The sequence below is a fragment of the Dromiciops gliroides genome, chromosome 5, assembly GCF_019393635.1.
Source record: "Dromiciops gliroides isolate mDroGli1 chromosome 5, mDroGli1.pri, whole genome shotgun sequence".
NCBI classification, from domain to species: Eukaryota; Metazoa; Chordata; class Mammalia; order Microbiotheria; family Microbiotheriidae; genus Dromiciops; species Dromiciops gliroides.
This window is the reverse complement of record NC_057865.1, coordinates 135,291,021-135,312,322: the sequence shown is the minus strand read 5'-3', so window position 1 is coordinate 135,312,322 and position 21,302 is coordinate 135,291,021. Positions and strand designations below refer to the sequence as shown.

The 21,302-nt window shown below is 35.1% G+C and overlaps 1 protein-coding gene across 2 annotated transcripts in view; it reads left to right on the top strand.

Annotated features, from left to right (window-relative positions):
- Nucleotides 1–21,302, top strand: part of FOXP2 (forkhead box P2) — a 693,998-nt gene that overhangs the window by 262,274 nt on the left and 410,422 nt on the right. The window lies entirely within an intron of this gene.

Sequence of the window (21,302 nt, the reverse complement as noted above, 5' to 3'; positions counted from 1 at the left end):
TTGTCCCAAAGGTGCTACTTCATACCTGCATGTCCTCAGGGAAGTCTGTATCTATGAGTCTCAGTTTTCTAAGACTTGTAATCTGATGATGATAATACCCTTCTGTCTGACAACAGGGTGGTCAGCATAACATAGGGAACAGAGACTGAATCAAGGCTGCATGAAAGTCATGGACTACGTCATTGAAACCATTAGCCTCGATCATTGAGTTAGTCAAGTTTCTCACTGTGGGTTACAGAGTATGTGTAGGAGATCACCCAAGAATTCAGGTCTTTGTGCTTCTAATGCAGGCTTTTTATGCACTTCACACCAAACTGTCTTTAACCAAGTGACAAAATTAAATTAATCTTTATTATGGACTTACCATATCCAGCACTGTCTAGGTGCTAATGATACAAAGATGAAAATCAACAAGCTTCTAGGAGCTTCAGGTCCATTGGGGGAGTTCTGATGGATGTCCAAATAAGAGCAGAATGTCCCAAAAATTTTAGTTCAGTTTCATTAAGGCTTTAAAATGCACTACAACTTTTGAGACATCCTATATAATATGATGTAGACTATAACAAATTAGAGACTTAAACAAACTTTTTAAGGCATACCGAGGAGATCAAGATAGAACTTTCACTCCAGAGAAAGTAAACAAGGATTTACAGAGTTCCACCGGAACTAAACCTCGAGGTGAGAGAAGGGACTTTCTCTCACCTCCCTTTGTATCCCCACGGTTTAGGAAGGTACCAGCCAAATAGAAGACTCTTAATAAAGGCCAATAGAGAGACTAATTGAATAAGTAGGGCACTCTCAAAAAGGCAGAGACAAATAGGGAGTTTGTTTTAGGCAAATTAAATGGCCTGCACTAATGCAGGAATTGGGAGACAGTAGAATAAAATTGTGAAAACCTGATAGCCCATTTTGAGCAAGAACATATTATTAAGTATAAAAAATAAGGCTGAAAAGGTACATTGGAACTAGGTTATTAAGAGGTGGTTAGTAAAGAGATACTATAGCAGCTGCCATAGTTTTATCAATATCACACTAACATTTCTCAGCTTCCAAACCTTATACCACGCTGTTTAAAAAATTTTTTTTAATTTTTTTAATTAATTTTTTTTACAAAGTTACTAGGCCAGAAGATCAGGGGAATACTGTAGGTATAATTTACCTGGGTATTTGCAAAGCATTTGACAAAATCTCTCATTCTATTCTTGTGAAATGGACATAGAGATTTGGATCCAGTGGTAGTAACTGGGTTTCAGAACTGGTTGAATAGCCAGACTCAGACCTCAGTGGTTTAATGTGGCTTTGGAACATTTCTAGTGGAGTATCTCTAGGGATCTGTGCTTGGCACTGTGCTGTTTAGGATTTTTATCAATGAGCATTTGAGATAAAAATATAAGTGATACTTTTAAGAAGTTTGCAGAAGCCTGAGAAAGATTGTCAATGGAGAACCAGTGGGAAATGATGGTCTGAAGGCATGGGTAAATGTGAAAAACCATTCAGAAATGGACCAGAAAATGAGCGAGTTAAAAGAACAAATGATTGTGATGTGAGAGAAAAATGTCAAATTTCAAGATCTTGAGGGGCAAGAATTTGAGGTGATGGTAAGAACCAAGATGTGATTGCCTGTCTGATGAGTGAGTGAAAATGGCTGTCACGGGAGTTGAGGAGTTTGATGAACTGACAGTCAGGAGTATTGGAAAGGTCATCAAAAACCATATTAATATCACCAAGAACAATATCAGTGGATATGATGGAGAGGAAAACCAGAAAACAGGCACCACCATCATTGAGAAAAGGGAAGAATGACTGGAGTTTGGCAGAATGCAACAAAAAGGGTCACAATAGGTCAATCTATTTTGCCGGTGTTAAGTTAAGAAAAGAGGTTATTGAGTAAAGGTGTCATAACAATGTTCTTCAGGTGAGAGTAGGAAACAAGGAGTAAATTGATCCTTCCTTTAGGCCCTTTTAATCAGAGACCAAAATAGGAAGGAGTGGCCATCTCTGGAGAGACTGATAGAGAGTAGTTATATTTCTCAGAGGTCAGAGCATTTTAAACTGAAGAGCTAAAATTAAAAGAAGTTTATTAGCTATAAAAAAGGGTGCTGAAGAGGGCATAGTGGAAAGGACATAAACAGAAGCCCCATTGGAGCTATAAATATGCTAATACTTCAGTAGATCTGTGATTTCATTAATATGAGTATTCTTTTAATAGGTAAGATTTTATAGCCCACCTAGGATGCCTCCTTATATTGTGTTATTCTTATCCATTTTCTCCCAAAGAACTCTTCAGTGCACTTAGAGGCCTTCCTTCAAATCTTTTCACATTTTGTTTTTTTTTGACGTGCCCATCCCTCTTTACTTTAGCTACATGTACCACCAATATCCTTTTTCCAATGAGCACTATACAAGTGTAAAATAGTGTTATATAATTCCTCAATAGGGTATAGAACATGTATGCTTATATAAAATAAGTGTATCCATGTGGTTTGTGTAGATGTGCAGGTTGTGGTTGTCATAAATATACATGTCTAGAGTCTGGCCCAAATCTCTCTAAAGGAGACTGTAATTTCCTTGTAGAAAGGATAGGAGAGAAGAATCATGGCTGGATACTTGCTTCACCCAATTCCAAAAGGGCTATCAGGAACGACTCATTTAAGTTCCCCCTCAAATATTGCTGATCCAGCATTACAATTTTTAAGAGTTTGAAAGGAAAGTCACTTCCCTGACCAGTCAAGGCTTTTAGCTCTAACTCACCAGCTGACCTCATTTATCCAGGTACACAGCAAACAGAAATGACAGTTCTACAGGTTAAAATATTCCAGAAAATAAATGTGAGTGAATTCTTAAGTTGGAAGGCAGATAAGCTTTCAATTCAGACTAAAAGAAAGGGACCAGTTTCACCCTAGTGAGTCCCTTAAAGTTTCTGAGGAGTCAAACTGGAAATCAGGCACATGTTAAGATCTTTATTACATGACTCTCTGATATCTTTCTCTTTACTGGTCTCTTTGAAAGAATCTTATGAGCCTCATTTATCTGCTGTGGTACCACCTCCACCCCTTCCTGAGGTACACAGTGACAACCTCAGCTTTCTCTCCACCAATTAGAGGTCATGTCCCCTGTATATAAGTAGCACACAAAATATTCCCGTATAGATGGTGCAATGGATAGAGTGCCAAACCTGGAGTCAGGAAGACCTGAGTTTAAACCCAGCCTCAGACATTTACTAGCTATCTGAGCTTGAGCAAGTCACTTAACTTCTGTTTGCTTCAGTTTCTTCATCCGTAAAATGGGAATAATATAGCACCTACTTCCCAGAGTTGTGAATATCAACTGAGATAATATTTGTAAAGTGCTTAGCACCATGCCTGGTGCATAGTAGGCACTATAAAAATTTAGCTGATGTTGTTATTAGCTACCAGCTGCAGACAAAAAACTCAGGCTTAATTGGAAACTTTCTACAGGGGATTAAGGGCTTCTAAATTTTAAACAAGAGTTCCAAGTAGTTGATGATTTTATTTCTCAAAACTTGCCTTGAATTTTCAGAAGGTCCTCCATGCTTTACTCTAAACCTCAGGGCATGCTCAGAATCACTTCCTCACTTGTGTTCATTTTGGAAATAAGGCAGACCCTTGGATACCTGCAGTCATCTAGGAGGACTAGGTTGACTCTTAAGTAATTTTTTTAAAAAAGGTCAGTCAATCAGCAAGCTGTTATTGAGCACTTAGTATATATTAGTCATTGTGTTAGGAGCTGAGGATACAAGTACAAGGACAGAGAATTTACATTTTATTAGGGGAAGCAAAATGTGTGCATTTAAGTGCACATAGAATAAATACACAATAACTACAAGGTAGCTAAGGGAGGTAGGTCACTAGCAGTTGGGAGTAGTGGGAAATACTTCACATAGAAAGTGATGACAGTCTGAAAAAGTCGACAGTTCATATCTATTATTTTTTAAAATTCTCCTGTAGCAGAGACTTAGTTGTGTCCTTGGGTGATTCTCCTGTCTAAATCCCATCTGTTGTAATTTAATTCTTTCCCCTTCTATTTTGCATGATTCTCATGAATTTTATCATTAGGCCATATACACTAAAAATAATTACTTCTCTCTATTAAGATTTTCAGGTGTTCTTAGTATGTATTGCAACTTTTGAGCTAGGTAAGGGCAAGTTGTTGTCTTCCTGGTGTGACTGAGGCACATTGGTATAGATTAGAGGAATTTGAAATTGTGTGCCAAAAGTTACTAAACTCTGCATGTCTTTTGACCAAGCAATACTACTACTAGTCCCATACTACAAAGAAGTGAACAAAAGTTCAAAAAAACTTCTGCAGCCAATATTTTTGTAACTTGTAACTAAGGGGGTGGCCATCAGTTGAGAAATTGCTTGACAAATTATGAAATGAAATATTATGGTGCTGTACAAAATTAAGAAATAGATGGTTTCAGATAAACCTGAGAAGACTTCAATGAACTAATGAGTATCAGGTGGGTAGAACTAGAATTTTTGTGATGACTTCATCACTGTAGAAACCAACAGCTTTGAAAGCTCCAAGAAATCTAATAAATGACATGATCAATTGTGATTCTAGCAGACCAGTGATGAAGAATCCTGCCTACCTCCTGACAGAGAGGTGATGGTCTAATATGCAGAATGAAACATATTTTGGAGTTTGTCCAATATGGATTTTTTTTTTACTTGACTATGCCAGTTTTCTTACAAAGGCCTTGTATTTCTTTTTATGGCAGGGGAGAGGAGAATGAGAAAAAAGTAAATGCTTGATAATTTTTTAATGAAGTAGAATAGGGCTAAGTGGCTTGTATGGTTAATAGTAGTTTATCTACTTAGTCCAAGTTCCGTGATTTCACTAATGAAGATTTCCCATATATTACACATTTTAATTTACTTTTTGCCTTTTTTTTTAATGTATGTTGAAATTAGCTTTAACTCTAGGAGGATATTAGATTCATCATAAATTGGAATGACCTAAGAAAGAAGGTTGTTAACACTGAAACAACTTTTAGAGTATCCTTATCAGGAGAGAACATAATTTGGCCCATCCCCAAATTTAAGGGCCTGCCCTATAAAAACTTAGAAGGTCTTCTCCAAATTCATGACTTTATGATTATGTATTGTGACAATTTACTCTTTCTAATTCTACAAAAGATGGTGCTTTTAGAAATTAAGGCAATCTTACCATTTTAAAGTAAAAGATAGCTAGATTGATGGAAATTCTATATATGCAAATATTGAAGCCTCTGTGTCTGTTTGAACATTAAAGTCTGGGAAACCTTGGTTGATTTCATAGTATCTTAGGTCTTAGAAGTGGGAGAAACCTCAAGGACTCACCTGGCTCCAATTATCAGTCCTTAGTCAAATGAGGTATTAACATGCTCGTTTTACAGATAATTAAGCCAACTTAAGTGATTTTTGTCCTGATCTCAGTAAGGCTGGAGTAGGGACTGGAACCTAGGTGTCCTTCCTCCTCATGTAGTCCTACTACAGTTGTGTTGCCTTGAGCATTGTTTTCTTTTGTTTGTATTTGATCAAATCCAATTGATACTCTTGGCTTTATCTTTGCAAATGTAGTTCTATTTCTCCACCTGCTACTAAGTTGGTAGAGTCCAAATGTGGTAGGTAACTTCACTAGTCATCAGTGAAAAGAGATCTTCATAAAAAACCTAGAAGATCTCATGCATTTTGTACCTTTGTTGTTATATTCCTTCCAGTTTCTCATACAGATGCTCTCCAGCTTAGTTGAATTTTTATCTTACACCATGCTCCCAGCAGGCTAATTTTCTCTTTAACTGTTTTTGTTGTTGTTTTGTTTGTTATTTTGTGAGAGGTGTGTGTGTGTGTGTGTGTGTGTGAGAGAGAGAGAGAGAGAGAGAGAGAGAGAGAGAGAGAGAGAGAGAGAGAGAGATATTTTGGAAAGAACTTGTATTTTAAATGAATGTTGCTTTGGGCTGTCAGTTCCTCCTAACTGATAAGGAAATCCTGCCTTAGACACTTAAGCTGTGTGACCCTGAGCAAGACCTGCATTTCCTCATAGGTAAAATGTGGGAGAATTGGACTTTATGAGATTATATCTTTTGGCTGAGATACTTTACTTTTCTGACTCTTTAGTCTAGCTTTTATTTTGTAGTGAGTCAAATTCTCTTAAGAAAAGTTTACAAAATCTAAAAGAACCTTTATTTTCTACTTTCCTGAATCAACTTCTTGTTCATTGATCACATTGGAACTGTTCTTATCCCATGTAATGTCTCCTACTTATCTTTATACTTTTTTTTCTAATGTGTTTTCACTCTAATCAGCATCTCATCTAATTGCATACAGAGAAGGTATTTTGCCATGACTTGTCATTTTGCCTGTTCTAAAATAGTTTAATGTTTTTTCTTGGTACTTTTATCTGACGTCTTTTTGACTCTTTCTTAAAGAATGTATTTGTAGTGTTCTAGTCTTTGTCCTCATTCATTTCTTTAACCCCAGGCTATATTTTCAGACACAGTTTTCACCATGCCTCTACTGTGTCTACTTTTACACTGAAGTCATTGCATGTCAATATCAATATATTTGTATATACACACACACACACACACACACACACACACACACACACATACTTATTTTATAAGACTTTTCAAGTTCTTCATATAATTTCCCAACTTCTTAGTCAATAGATGCCATTGCATAAGAAACATTCATCTTCATGGTGGTCTGTTTGTGTTTATGCATTGTGAGAATTGAAGGCAAGATTATAAGATTATAGGATTTAGAGATGGATGAGCAAGTATTCTAGAAAATGACATTTCTGGTCATCTTTTGGTAAGTGTTGAAATGAACTCTGCCAAGTGTTTTATTCTTCTTTCCAAGGAAAGGCTAAATGCCTTTAATTTAGCTGCAACTGTTTTGTGTCTCTCAGTTTAAGTTATATCAAATATTCCAGTATTGTTGTGCTTGTCCAAAGTTTTCTAACAGTCTAATTCCAACAGTCTGATTCTTGTTACTTATTACTTTAAGAGGAAACAGTTAAATTAGTGCTTGCAGATGGTCTAGGAACTGTGTGACTCTTCTTCTTCTGGTTCCCCTCACTAGTATCATTGTGGAGGTTGAAGATAGGTTCAAGAGACCAAGGAAGAGTTTGTGTTTTTTGTACCTTTAATTTATTTCTTTGAGGGAAATTTATTCATCTGTGGCCATTTTCTGGTAGTAAATCCCTTTCTCTCTTCATGCCTTTTAGCTTGGTCTTCACATAGCGGGCAACATAGTGTGCATTTCGGCCTCTGAGACCTTTTAAGTTGGGTAAAACCCAGTTTGTGCTTGGATGGTATAACCTTTGATACCCAGGAAAACTTTTATTCCATGGTTAAGAATCAGAGCAGGATTTTTAAAATTCTTTTTATAAAAATGTTCTGTGCATATATTATATCTTTAGCTCTTCTGTATCATACCATTTCTTTATAATCATATGACTGATTAAATTTAATGGATTAGATAATCCCATGATCTCTATTTTTTTTTATTTATAAGAAAACATTTGACTCAGAAAAACATTGTAATTTTGAAGATCCTTTTTAAAGAAGGTATCTTCTATGTGAATTATGTAAAACTCTGACAGATATAACTATAGAGATAACTTTTTTCAGTGACGTGCTAAGTATTGACATAAAATAAGACACAAAGCAGGTAGACATTCATCTAATATGTTTGCTGATGTTATGGAAGTTTTCTTGTTTTAAGTAAAACTGAAAGAAGAATTTTATATTGATTCCTCACATCTTTCTTTCATCATGTGACATTATACCGAGTGTACCAAACTCTCAAATATTGAGTCCTCCTTAGTGAAATCGAGAATGTAGGAGCTGATGAGCTAAGTACTTTTCAAAGTAAAGCAAAAGTAAAGAAAAAGACATGTAGCCCAGAATATTATTTGAAGCTAAAGATTCATTTCTCTACCTCCCACCAATATTTTGGACAGGAATTGAGATAGGCCCTGAACACCATTGGCTCAGATTTGGGTAGGAGGTTTGGTGATATCATATGTGGACAACTGTTTAGCAGTTTTAATCATTGCAAGGCCCTCAGTTCTGTAAAAACTTGCTCTGTTCCCATGAGTTATCCTCCAAGGGATGCTATGTAGCTGTAAACTATTGAACAGCTTAATCTCAAGAATATCAAAATTACAAGTAACCCAAAGTACATTGGAAAGATTCATGGTTTGTGTAACTATACTGTAGTATATTAACTAGAGTTTCCATGTAAGAAGGAGCAAGAACTAAGACATTAAAGGTATATGTGACTAAAAAAGGAGGTGTGTTAGTAGTGCAATAATAGTGAAATATTTCTTTTCTTCATTCTCTTAAGAAAGAAATCCATGGCCAGATTTAAGGAATAAGTAGAATAAGCCCAGAATAGGATCTGTAAGCAGTAAGGTTGGTCAGTCACCTGTTCCCAGAGTATTAAGGTGCTCCATAGCTAGAAGCTACTCAAGGCATAATAATCCTACTGTATCAGTATCAAGAAAGCAGCCCTGGAACAAATGCCCTAAAGTCTTAACTGAACCTAGAACTAATCTGAATTAAAGGTTATATGAAGGCAAGGAAGAAATTGATCTTTAGTGGAAAGAACACGGGATGTAATGGTGAGGATATACCAATTCTTAGCCTTGCCACTAGTTTACTGTGGCACTATGGGCAAGTCAATGAACTGCCTTGGTTTACTTAATTTTTATAACATTCCATAATCTTTTATTCTGTGATCTATGATATATTGATTTTAGGCTCAGAGATTTCAAGCCAGAAGGAAGTTCAGAGGCCATCAAGTTCAGTCCTTTGATTTTATAGATGTGAAAACTGAGGCCCATAGACGTGATGGGTCCAAGGTCCTGTAGCTACTAAGGGTTTGAAGGAAGATTCCCTGAAGCCAAGTCTAGTACTGTATCTACTCTTCTATCACTTTTGAACACAGTAATAAAAGCATCTTGGTGAGTTTACTTTCTCTATGTTTAAATGTTATTTCCTTAGGAGCAGTTTAGTATATTCTTGTCCAGTAATAAATAAACGGTAGTCACTACCTATATTCTGGTGCTTCATTATACAATATTCCTTCATATGTTAGTTATATCTTTGACAATGGCATTAATGGGTCTTTAGTAGAATAACAATTGTTTGCCCCATTACATTCACTCAGAAGGCCAGAGAGATCCGACACATTCCTCAATTCCTCTTGGCAGTCCAGTACATACCTTCAATTAAGTTCAATTTAAGAAACATTTGGGGGCAGCTAGGTGGTGCAGTGGATAGAGCACCGGCCCTGGAGTCAGGAGTACCTGAGTTCAAATCCAGCCTCAGACACTTAACACTTACTAGCTTTGTGACCCTGGGCAAGTCACTTAACCCCAACTGCCTCACTAAAAAAAAAGAAAAGAAAAAAAGAAACATTTGTTAAGCTAATGTATTTGCAAGGGACTGCACTTACAAAGGGATACATAGATAAAAATCATGAAAATGTCCCTTACTTTAAAGAGCTTACATTTTTTTTTTCCATCCATACATTTATCAATGCTTTTGAGGAATCATTTTATATTTTCTGCCTGAACCAACTTCTTGGGTTAAGGGCTTCCATGATTTTTCCTTTATTATATAGTTGAATATTTGCTTACATTTTCTCCTAGTTTTATTATTCATTAATCAGTGTTCAAACTCTCCATATTCTTCATGCCTTAATGACTCAATAATAATTCCTCTTTGCCTTTTCCTTTCTGATGTGTGTGTGTGTATAATCTCAGATATAGATATGTATCTATATCTGACATAAATATTTATATATAAATTGTCCTATCCCTTAGTTTTTGCTAATTGCCTTTTTGAAAAAAGAATCCTTTCCTAATTTTGTTGTCTTTCAAAGATTCACAAATATTCAGAAATGTATATTGTTAATGAGGTATAGATACAAATCTATGAGCTGCTAGGATTTGAAAATTTGGACTTGTTATTCACTGAATTTGTTCTTTGAGGTTGACTTTTGTGAGTGCATGTGAGCACAGAATAAGGGAGCCGTTACCATGTTCTGACCAAGAACTCTCCCTTCCAACTCTTGATCTGTTAATTATATTGTGATGATACCTAGGCAGAGGTTCAGCATTATATTAAAGGGAAAGAAACTGAAGTTGAAGCACAATGTTTTGGGGGGTATTTTTCTTGTCAAAAATAAAAGTTTACTGAAGTCAGATTTGTGGTTTGAAGCTATTTGGTAGTAAAATTTTGGTGCCATTATACAAAGTAGCAAAATATGGATTTTAACTGGCCTGCTTTTCAATTCAACTGAACATTAAGTACATTCTTAATGGTCTGATTTGCTGGGAAGAGCACTATTACAATAATCTGCTTTTTACAGCCCATGTCAAATAGGAACTTGCATCACTTATTACAAAGTTTGTGCTTTGGGAGACATTTTCACGGCATCTAGCAGTGCTGCCCCACATTTCTTGGAATTAGCCTCTAATGATATCATCTCCCAAAATGAGTTGTTTCTCAAACATACTGATTGTTTTGTGGTTAATGTCTAATCCAATAGCTATATTTAAAATGTCATACAAATTTGTAAGAAAAGGTCCATTGAAACTGCTGTTGTATCCATAATTGTATGAAAATGTTACGGAAGAGACACCATGCAGTTTGAATGTTTTTACACTTTCTTTTTTTCTACAAGATACAAGCAGAAGAGATGAGAACTCATTTTTAACTGTTAACAATTCAAGTTTTTAACCATTGTCTGGTTGAGAACAGAGGACCGTTACTGTAGGTGTCATGTAAAATAAAGTTGGAGTCTAAAGTCTCCTTTTAGCTGTCAGCCTTATTAAGAAGCTACTCATGTGTTGAACCAGGCACCTGTATAGTATAAGCAATGCATTGTAATGTCTAGGGAGAATTTTCTTTCCCACCACTGCTGCATTATTAGGCTGTGCTACTCCAACTTACTAGCTGCAGCTCACAGCACAGTAGGTCTAATGTAGATTGACGCCTATGCCAGAAGACTGATTGAAACTTGTGTCTCACAGTTGCTAATGCTCACTGAACCATTTTATTGAAGATAAAGTAAATAAAATAGATTGCCATATGAGAATTCTCTGAAATCAAATGGAATAATTTGACAGGTTTAAGCCCATGAAGAAGGCAAAGCAGTGAAGCAGATGGAATACTTTTTATGCACAACATAACAGGGCTGGGGGTGGGGAGAGAGGCATCTCTATTGCATTGGCTATAAAATATTAATTTTTAATAGAGCCCTTAATGGCCAAAGATAGTCTAGGATGCTATGTTTGTCCTTAATCCTTACACTGACCCCCCCAAAAAAGATTTATATAAATAAAAACTTTTGAAGAACAGCACCTTGACTGATTTTCTTCATTCACTTTTTTCTGACATTTATGTGCATGGTTCAGTAGTCTTATAGAATTTAATAAACAACACAAATGAACAGATTTGCCAGAATGTACTCTAGAATCTTTTAGGCTTGAAAAATAACAGTGACGCCTCTGCCTCTGAAAATATTTTGCATGGTGCTGGGAGTTTTTGTTTTGTTTCATGATAAAAAGGAAAGAGGAAAATGATAGGTCATTGCCTTTAAAAATTGCACCAATGAAATTATTTTTGATGTGTTCATTATGGGGTTAAAAACTAATCAATTAGATGGAACCAGGATGGCAGATTAGGCTCAGCCACCTAACAGACGTCTTCCAATGTTTCCCTCCAAACTACTTTAAAATAACTCATCAAATCAAATTTTGGAGTGGCAGAGCCAACAAAAGGTCAGGATGAGACATTTTTCTGGCCTAAAAAAAACTTGAGGTCAGCAGAAGTCTGTGATACCATGGAACATGGCTGTCCAGAGCCCACACACACTGCATCAACAACAGTGACCGCAGCAACAAAAGCAGCTCCAGGAGCTCTCAGCCCAGAGATCAGGGGAGGGGGTCAGACAACTGGTCAGAAAGAGATTACAAGAGACCCTTTGCTGCCACTGGGTATATCTGGCATTGATTGGCAACTCTTTTTCTCATACACAGTTGTGAAACACAGTTCCAGGGCCATGAGAAATGCTGGTGCTTGTGACTACATGGTACCAGGGACCCTTTCTGGCTAAAGATCAAAGTACAGACCAGGAAAACTGTGACCACATCTCTCCCTATATCACATCACCTTGGAAAGACCAAAAACTTGCAGACCCCCATAACTAGCTCTGAAAACAGCCACATGGCAGAGGGGAGGGTGCAGCTAGGTGGTGCAGTAGATAAAGCACTGGCCCTGGATTCAGGAGTACCTGAGTTCAAATCTGGCCTCAGACACTTGACACTTACTAGCTGTGTGACCCTGGGCAAGTCACTTAACCCCCATTGCCCTGCAAAAAAAAAAAAAAAAGAAAGAAAACAGCCACATCAAAAAGTCTAATACTTGGGAAAGTGCCTCTGTTCTACCAGGTGAGCAGAGCCCAACTTTAATATGAAGTTCGAAGTCAGGGAAATGGGCTATAAAAATGAACAAACAACAAAACAGTAATTTGACCATAAAAATTCACTATGGTTACAGGGAAGACCAAGGCTTAAACTCAGAAGAATACAACAATGTGAAAATAGCTACCAGAAAAAGCCTCAAAGAAAAAATGCTAATTGAGCCCTAAGCCAACAAGAATTCCAAGAAGAGTTAAAGAGAGGAATAGTAGAGGAAGGGAAAAGAAATGAAACTAAAAAATTAATCAGTCCCATATTAATTTTGCATACGATTTCTTTTTAAAAATTTTTTTTGGGATTTTAAACCTAAATACAAAATGAGAAAAGAAAACAAAAGTTGCCATCTATGCAGCAGAACATGGGAGAGAGGAGAGAATTCAATATAAAACAATAAATTTCCATTTCAAGAAAATCTTTATAATAAATACTACACATTGTTTTTCAGATCTGCCCTGCTTTTATTTGCTTCCTTGTTGATTTTCTTTTGTTCTCTGCTGTGTAATTTTTACTTTATTATTTTTTCTCCTCCCCTCCAAAGAAGGCTGCTATTAACAATGGATAGATATCTAGATATATACATAAATATCTATACATGTACACATATAAAGACATATATATATATACATGCACATACATGTAAGACCATACTATGGTTATTTCTGCACATTATCTGTTTCTCTGAAGGTGACTAGCATCTTCCTTCACAAGTCCAAGTGTATGCCTTTCCAAGTCAAATAGTTCATCATGTCCCACACCACAGCAATATGCCAACTCGATCATATCCTATCTAAGATATTGTCCATGAAAGTTTTTTCCCTAATTTCCTGCATTCCTTCTGTTCTTGGCTACATGGGTTTTATTTATACAAGAAAAAAATTAAAATAATTGAAATTATCCATCTTATATTTCAACAATGCTCTCATATTATTTATAGCTTATAAACTTATAGTTTATAAACTTATAAAGTGTGGCATACATTTTCTTTTCTTTTTTTTTTTTTTTTGCAGGCAATGGGGGTTAAGTGACTTGCCCAGGGTCACTCAGATAGTAAGTGTCAAGTGTCTGAGGCCGGATCCGAACTCAGGGACTCCTGAATCCAGGGCCGGTGCTTTAACCACTGTGCCATCTAGCTGCCCCCGGCATACATTTTCAATTCAAGCAGTTATTTGTTTTAGGGAATTCTGCAGTTTCTACCTCCACAACATTTGTGCTATCTGTCCTTTTCTCTCTATATCCACTATCAACGTCTTAATATAAGACTGAATTACCACCCACCTACACCACTGCTGTATCCTTCTTAATTGGTCTCCCATATTTTACAGTCCTGAAATCATAGTAAAGGGTTTTTTGTTTTTGTTTGTTTTTTTGTGCAGGGCAGTGAGGGTTAAGTGACTTGCCCAGGGTCACACAGCTAGTAGGTGTCAAGTGACTGATTTGGACCCAGGTCCTCCTGAATCCAGGGCCAGTGCTTTATACACTGTGCTACCTAGCTGCCCCCCATATTAAAGTTTTATGAGCTGGATCGACTATATACTCTCTGCCCAAAACTCTTCAGTCACTTCCTGTTGTGTGGCAAATAAAATTCTGGTTCCTCAGGAGAGCAATCAAGGCCCTCGACATTCTGATTTTGTGCTGCTTTCCCAGGCTTATCTAAATTGAAACTCCTTCTCCCACAACCTTATGCATTCTATGCTTCACATAAACTAAGCTACTTATCTTTTCAACCTGTCCACATCTGTTTGTTTGCTTAAATTCATTGCTCTATTCATAGGAAAGCAGTGCTTTCCAGGCAGGTTGGTGGTCCAGTGGATTGAGTGCTGGGCCTGAGGTCAGGAAGACCTGAGTTCAAATTTGGCCTCAGACACTTAGGAGCTTTGTGACTCTTGGCAAGTCATCTTATCTCTATTTGTCTCAGTTTCTTCATCTGTAAAATGGGGATAATAGCAGCTTGTCTCCTATGGTTATTGTAAGGATCAATCATGACAAAAATTGTAAAGCATTTAGCACAGTACCTGGCATTTAGAAGATGCGATATATATATAAATGCTAATTCCCTCCCTTCCATTTCCCCTCTTTACCTACCTTTATCTCCATCTGTTAAAATACGACCCACTCTTTAAGATACAATTCCACTGTTATTTTTTCCATGAAACCTTTTCTGATTACTTTAGCTAAACATGATCATTCCTTTTGTGCCTGGCATTTTGTACCTCTCATACATTTATGTTCTATTTTGTATATTTGTATGTTTGAAAATTTAATTTCTAAATTAATGAAGGGGTTTGGTTACTGTCATTTTCTTTGTGGTTAGCGTGAAGTATTTTACTTATTAAATAGTCTGAAATAGATTTTTCATTTTTATTTATGCTATAAAACCCACTTGGGGACAATGTTTATTTTTTGAGGGTGAAGAGGAAGTGAGAGTATTCTTAATATTTTATCCTCAGAACTAAGTTGTTAAGAGGCAGCTTTATGTAGTGGTCAGGGAGCCATGCTTAGAATCAGGAAGACCTGGGTCCAAATCCTTACTCTGACAGACACTTAACCTTTCAATTCCTCAGATAATATTCTTTTTTTAATTTTATTTTTATTTGTGATATATAATTATATTTTATACATATATCAAACATAGATATAATATATCCATACACATATATGGCATATAATGTAAATGTTCTACATTATTACATTTAGATATAAACTAGATATATTCTAATACATATAACTTAGTATTTTAAATCTTAAAATAACTTTTATAAATAACATATACACATCAATTTATATAAATAATATATATGACTACACATAGTAGAACAGTTGTTGAGTTGCACTGATAGAGGGAGTTTCCTCACTAACACTTCCCTACATCATTGAAATCAGTTGGAGACAAGAATTTGTAGAGATCAACTCCATGTAGAGGAAGGTCCTATCTAAATATAATGAAAATATTATTTATTTCATGTCAAAACTAGCATCTAATTTACCATCAACATTTACTAGTGTCATTCCACTATCTCAATTGAGTCTTAAATTGTAAAATGATAGGGTTCACTCAATATGTTCATTTCTACCTCTAAAATTTAGAATTCTATTATATCTTTTTTAGAAAAAGATGGCCTACCATAGGTATGTTGTTGGGTGGTGGTGTTTTTCATTGGGCATAATATCCTTTGTGTTAAGCTATCTATATTTCTTCATCCATTTCCTTATGGGAGTGACCAGAAGCACAGCAATCATTTTATAAGATGAGTTTGAAAGTAATATGGCGCTTGGTTTGCACCTCTCTAAATGGGAGCTCCAGAAGAATAGGGGTTCTGTCATATTTTCATCTTTTTATCTTCCTGAGCACTTCCTCAGCACTTGTGTTCTCCACATAGTTGACATTTAAACAGTTATTAAAAAGAGTAAAATGTCTGAATTAGAGACTCTTCTAAACAGTGAGTTGTTTTTTTTTCAAGGACAGTAACTTCAACTACAATAATAATGTAACAACTAGAAATCTATAAGATCAGCTTTAATAAGTAGGTAGAAATGCTTTATAATTGGCATATCAATTATTTGTGAATAGGTTCTTCTGTAATTCTTGGAAAGTATGTTCTGATAAGTAGGCTGTACAGATATCCTGCAATTTTACTTGTATTCCATTTGTTTAGCAAATCTTTTTTCCCCATTTATAGAACAAAGGCAAAATATAGCCCAACCATGTGAATTTTATCCTATTTTAAATTAGTGGAATCTAAAATTATAATGTATGTTGGAGGGTTAATGGGCTTGCATTTTTATTTCCTATGCTTACTTTAATGGATTGTTTTCTAAATAAGAACCTTTCATTGAATTCAGTCCCCTTAAGCATATGAACAGCCTAGATTATGAAGGTACCTAAACCATTAACCCTTATAAATTCTGATTTCTGATTTTGAAGCCAGTGTTTTGATAAGTCAAATCCCAGTGTTCTTACTCCTCTCTCATTTCCCAATATTACACTACCTTTCTTCAGAAGTAGATCCTGACTTTCCTACAGTAAGAAATAGTAATTGTAAGATAATTAGTAATGCTTCTAATGAGATTTTTAAAGCATACTCTTGTGGTTGATGACTGTATGATTTTCCATATCTTTTTTTCACCATTGAAATCATGTAGTAGCATGATTACAAATAAACTAAGTCTTAAATGAGGATACCGTTGAAATTAATAACCATTCCCAAGTAATCCCATTGACTAACTCCACTGTGGTATTTTCAAGAATGCCAAAATTCCATTTGACTGTTCATAGTAAAAAATCCATTATTGGGGGTGGCTAGGTGGCGCAGTGGATACAGCACCGGCCCTAGATTCAGGAGGACCTGAGTTCAAATCCGACCTCAGATACTTGACACTTACTAGCTGTGTGACCCTGGGCAAGTCACTTAACCCCCATTGCCCCACCCTCCCCCAAATCCATTATTTATACTACAATTTATAGTACCACAAGCTATTTAATCATTTGTTTTTCAAACATTCAATGTATATATTAATTTGTATATTTACATAAAAGTTCTATGGCAATAGTTTCCTCAGCATCAAAACCTACTGTTATTGGAAGAATGGGGATAGACACAACTGATAATTTTCTCTCTTCCTTCCTTCCGTCCCCTGTCCCCCAAGAGGTAAGGGCTGCACATAGCAAGTCTTATTTCTCCCTCCTCCTATTACCATATATAGTTCTACCAGTCTTATTCTAATCAAACCATAATCTAATCTATTAACTGTTTCCAAAACTCAACCTGAAGTTTCCTGTCTCCATTTTTATCTCAATCTATTGAACATTCATTTTATTTTAATTTCAGTTTATGAACCATCTCTTCCAGAAAGACTTCTTTATAGCTACAAATATTTTTTAAAAATTTTTTTCTTAAAAATTTCTGGATTTCTTTTATGGGATCTATTCTTTGCCTTTATTAAACTCCTCTTTGTATTCTATTTGTGTAATAATAATGTAGCAACAATCACAATACTTATATTTCTATAGAACTTTTTAAAGTTTTTAAAGCCCTTACATATGTTCTGTCATTTGAGTTTTAACAACTCTATCATAATAGTTAACATTCATACAATGCCATAAGTTTTGCAAAGCACCTTCCATATTATCTCATTTGATCTGTGAAGTAGGTTATTATCATCTGCATTTTACAGGTGATGAAACAGAGTCTGAAAGTAGTTAAGTGTAGCCTAGGGTCACACAACTATTAAGTATCTGACACAACACTTTAACTTAAAGGTCTGTTTCCATGTCCTGTGGTCTATCCACTATGCCACCAAACTTTTCATGAGGTAGTTACTACAAGTTGAATTTTATTATTCTGAACCACTGGAGGGCATGTTCTATGTTATTTTTCATCTCTGTATTTCTAGAGCTTAGTATCATACCATGTACACTGTAAAAATTCTAATAGAATTTTTAATTGACTTGAATGATATTTTCACTGAAAGCTACAAAACCAATGTATTAAGTTAGCCTCTCTATGCCATGATAGAAGCAGGTAAAGACAAATATAATTAACAATACTGGAACAGTATTCTTTGAAGGTTATTTACATTATTAGTATGTCAAAGCTATTTTAAAGTCTTGTATATGTGAGCTCATATTTGAAAATCAGTATACAGTGGAGTTCCAACCCTGTGGTATTCTCTAACTCTGGTATTATGTGCTCTGTCATCTAGGAATGAAACAGTTGATCCACAGTAGATGCATTATCTTTATAGTTGGATCATGTTGTAGGACTTCAGTGATCTCTAGGTACTACTGGAATTTTCAACAAATTAGGGCCTGGTCATAGGTTAGTCTCTTATTGCACCAGATTGCCTCTGATGGTTGTATTTTGGGCACAGTGGCATACCAATATCTTATTGTCACACTTTTCTCAAAATCACCCTTGGTAGATAGTGTACAAGACATATTCTGGCCTTGAGTCAAGTATTAAAATGAATTGTTCATTAGGGAAATATTTTTGTAATATAGAAAAATTCTAGCTACTGTACACTTTGTTTAAAAAAAATGAATACCCCATTTACATAAAAGACATACAATGATGGTTATAGGAATGTCTTTACTTAAAAGTCTATTGCATTTATTTATTTAGTTAAAATAATATTAAATACTATATTTTGGATTTATTACAGATTGTAAACTGAGGCTAAAATTTAATAATCTACTTATTTTTTTATTCTAGAGTTTGTGGAAATTAAAATAGTTCAAGGGAGTCCACTTACAGTAGTCCATCTTAACTACACACAAGTGTCAAAGTAATTTTCCTGAAGTGCAGTTCTGCCAATATGACTCCTTAATTTAGCCAACTCCTGTGATTTCCTTTTGCCTCCAGGACAAAATATCAACTCTTCTGTTTCTCTTTTAAAGCTTTACACAACCTGATTCCAACATAGCTTTCCAATCTCATACAGCCTTATTCATCTTATAGAGAACACTGTCTTGTCTTCCTTTTATTTTTTAGTTTTTAGTTTTTTTGCCTTCGTATTGGTATCCCACTATACCTGGAATGCACTCATTCCGTATCTGTGTATGTGAAGAGACCCACTCTTTATATAAGAGGTAGATCAGACTCCTACAAGAAACCTTTTGTGATTTTCCCACTTGCTAGTACCCTCCTTCCAAAACTACCTGGTATTTACCTATTTTGTATATCTTATATATTTCTAAGCTTTATATTTATGTTGTATTTCTAGAAGTTGCAAGTGTCTGGCATATAGCAGGTACTTGAAAATAAATTCTTGTTGACTGAATGAGTGATAAGAACATAACACTTAACATACTAAACATGACTATTGATCCATCTAATTTGATATATTGTCTGTGTTACCCCAGAAAACATGGATTTTCCTCATCTGTCTTCAAAGTTTAGTAATATACTCCTGGAATCTGTAATGTCATTTATTAATCAGTCTGTTAGCAGTCATTCATATTTACCTACTTTGTGCCATGTGTTGTGTTGGGCACTGGGGATATAAAAGAATGAAGTAGTTCCCATCCTCAAAAACCTTGCATTCTATCAAATGGAACAACATATACACATCTAAGGATATAGGGTAATTTGGGGTGGGGTGTACTAGCAGATGAGAGGTGAAAATGAATGGGGAAAACATTTATCATCTATATGCAAAGCCCAAATAAATTTAGAATTGGAGACTTCATCATGTAAATAATGGAATAAGAGGATAGGTATATACTAGTTAGAAAATAAGAGTTACAGTGTAAACCAGTCAACAGTAGAATGGAGGATACAAGCTGGAAAGTAAGAGATAGATAATTAGGTAATTTAGGATGGTTTGAGGAGGTACTTGAAATTAATAACAAAGAACAATATACTTAAGAGAAAGAATTGAGAAATCATTGAGGGATTTTAAGGAGAAGGCTGATTTGCCCAAGGCAGTGGACCAGAAAGATGACTTTGACAGGAGCATTCATCTTTTACACCCTCTAGTGACAAGTACCTATGAATGTTTTCTTTGTGATGGTCCTTATACTACAAACTTCCCCTTATACTAATTCTTCCTTATCTGCTACATTGTCATAAATATTCTTTTAACATGGCTGTCCTTTTGTAATTTGTTGCTTGATATCAATTTGTTGCTTTTGATATTTGTTGCTTGATTTGTTGCTGAGCCTTCTTGATATCACTCAACTCACTTTAAAAATCAAAACAAAACAAAACAAAAAACAGTAAACATTTAAAAAGACCCATTTTATCATTCTCCATTAGTTGTTTGTCACACACTTTGTGAAAGATGTTCATCCATCTCAAGTACAATTTCCAATATTCATCAGTTTTTCAGATTCATATTTAGTAATATAATGGCAAAATAGCATGATCACAAATAAATTGGTGCTATTAAAACCACTAGGAGACATGTGTTGATGTCATATGTTTCTTTTTAAAATTCACCTAAGTTTTTTTCATTTTCTAAATCATTCATTTTATTACTTTTTGTGCATATTGTCACAATTAGTTATGAGGATTAAAATATAGTATTAGCTTGTCAACCAGTAGCCCATAGGTCATTTAATTGGGTCTGAGGGATGAGGTGGGAGTTGGTGAAAATATGGGTAGTCTGTATTTCAAATATTTATTAGAACTTTACAGATATATTTCTTACAAAATTCCCACAAAAATATTCTTTAGTGACACTACAGGGGGATATGGGTGCTCTATTAAATAAATTATTTTTCTCTTTAGGATGTTTTTGTTATGTAATTGTTAACTAGATGAGCTAATATGTAAAAATATAAAGAAAATCCACACATACTAGATCCTAAATTAAATCTCAAACTTAGGAAAATCTATCAGGCTTAAAGACTTTATTAAATTCCTTGAAGTTTTTTAGCTGTATGTTGCTAAAATAATGTTTAAACATTTGAAAACTGCTGTGCACATAGAATAAAATTGGCTCTAAAATTACTTCTTAAGTTTTATTTTTATTTTCTTATTCATTGGTAAGACTATGTTGTGTAGTCCGTTTTTATTTAATCAATGAAACAGAGTAGTTTGCAATGAATATACAAGTAGCAACTACTTTAATACCATAACAAGTAAGATTATAAACAACTCTGTCAGAGGGAGACAGATTACATAGAGATAAGAACCAGTTATTAATATTGTCTTTATTTGTAATTTTTAAGTTATGTTTTATCGAATATACCTATCAGCACTATTCTTAAAGATGGTTGTTTTATATATTTAATCTGAGACAAGAGTAGAAAAAAAACACAGTATGCTTGACCTCATTCGACCTTTTTGACGCTCAGT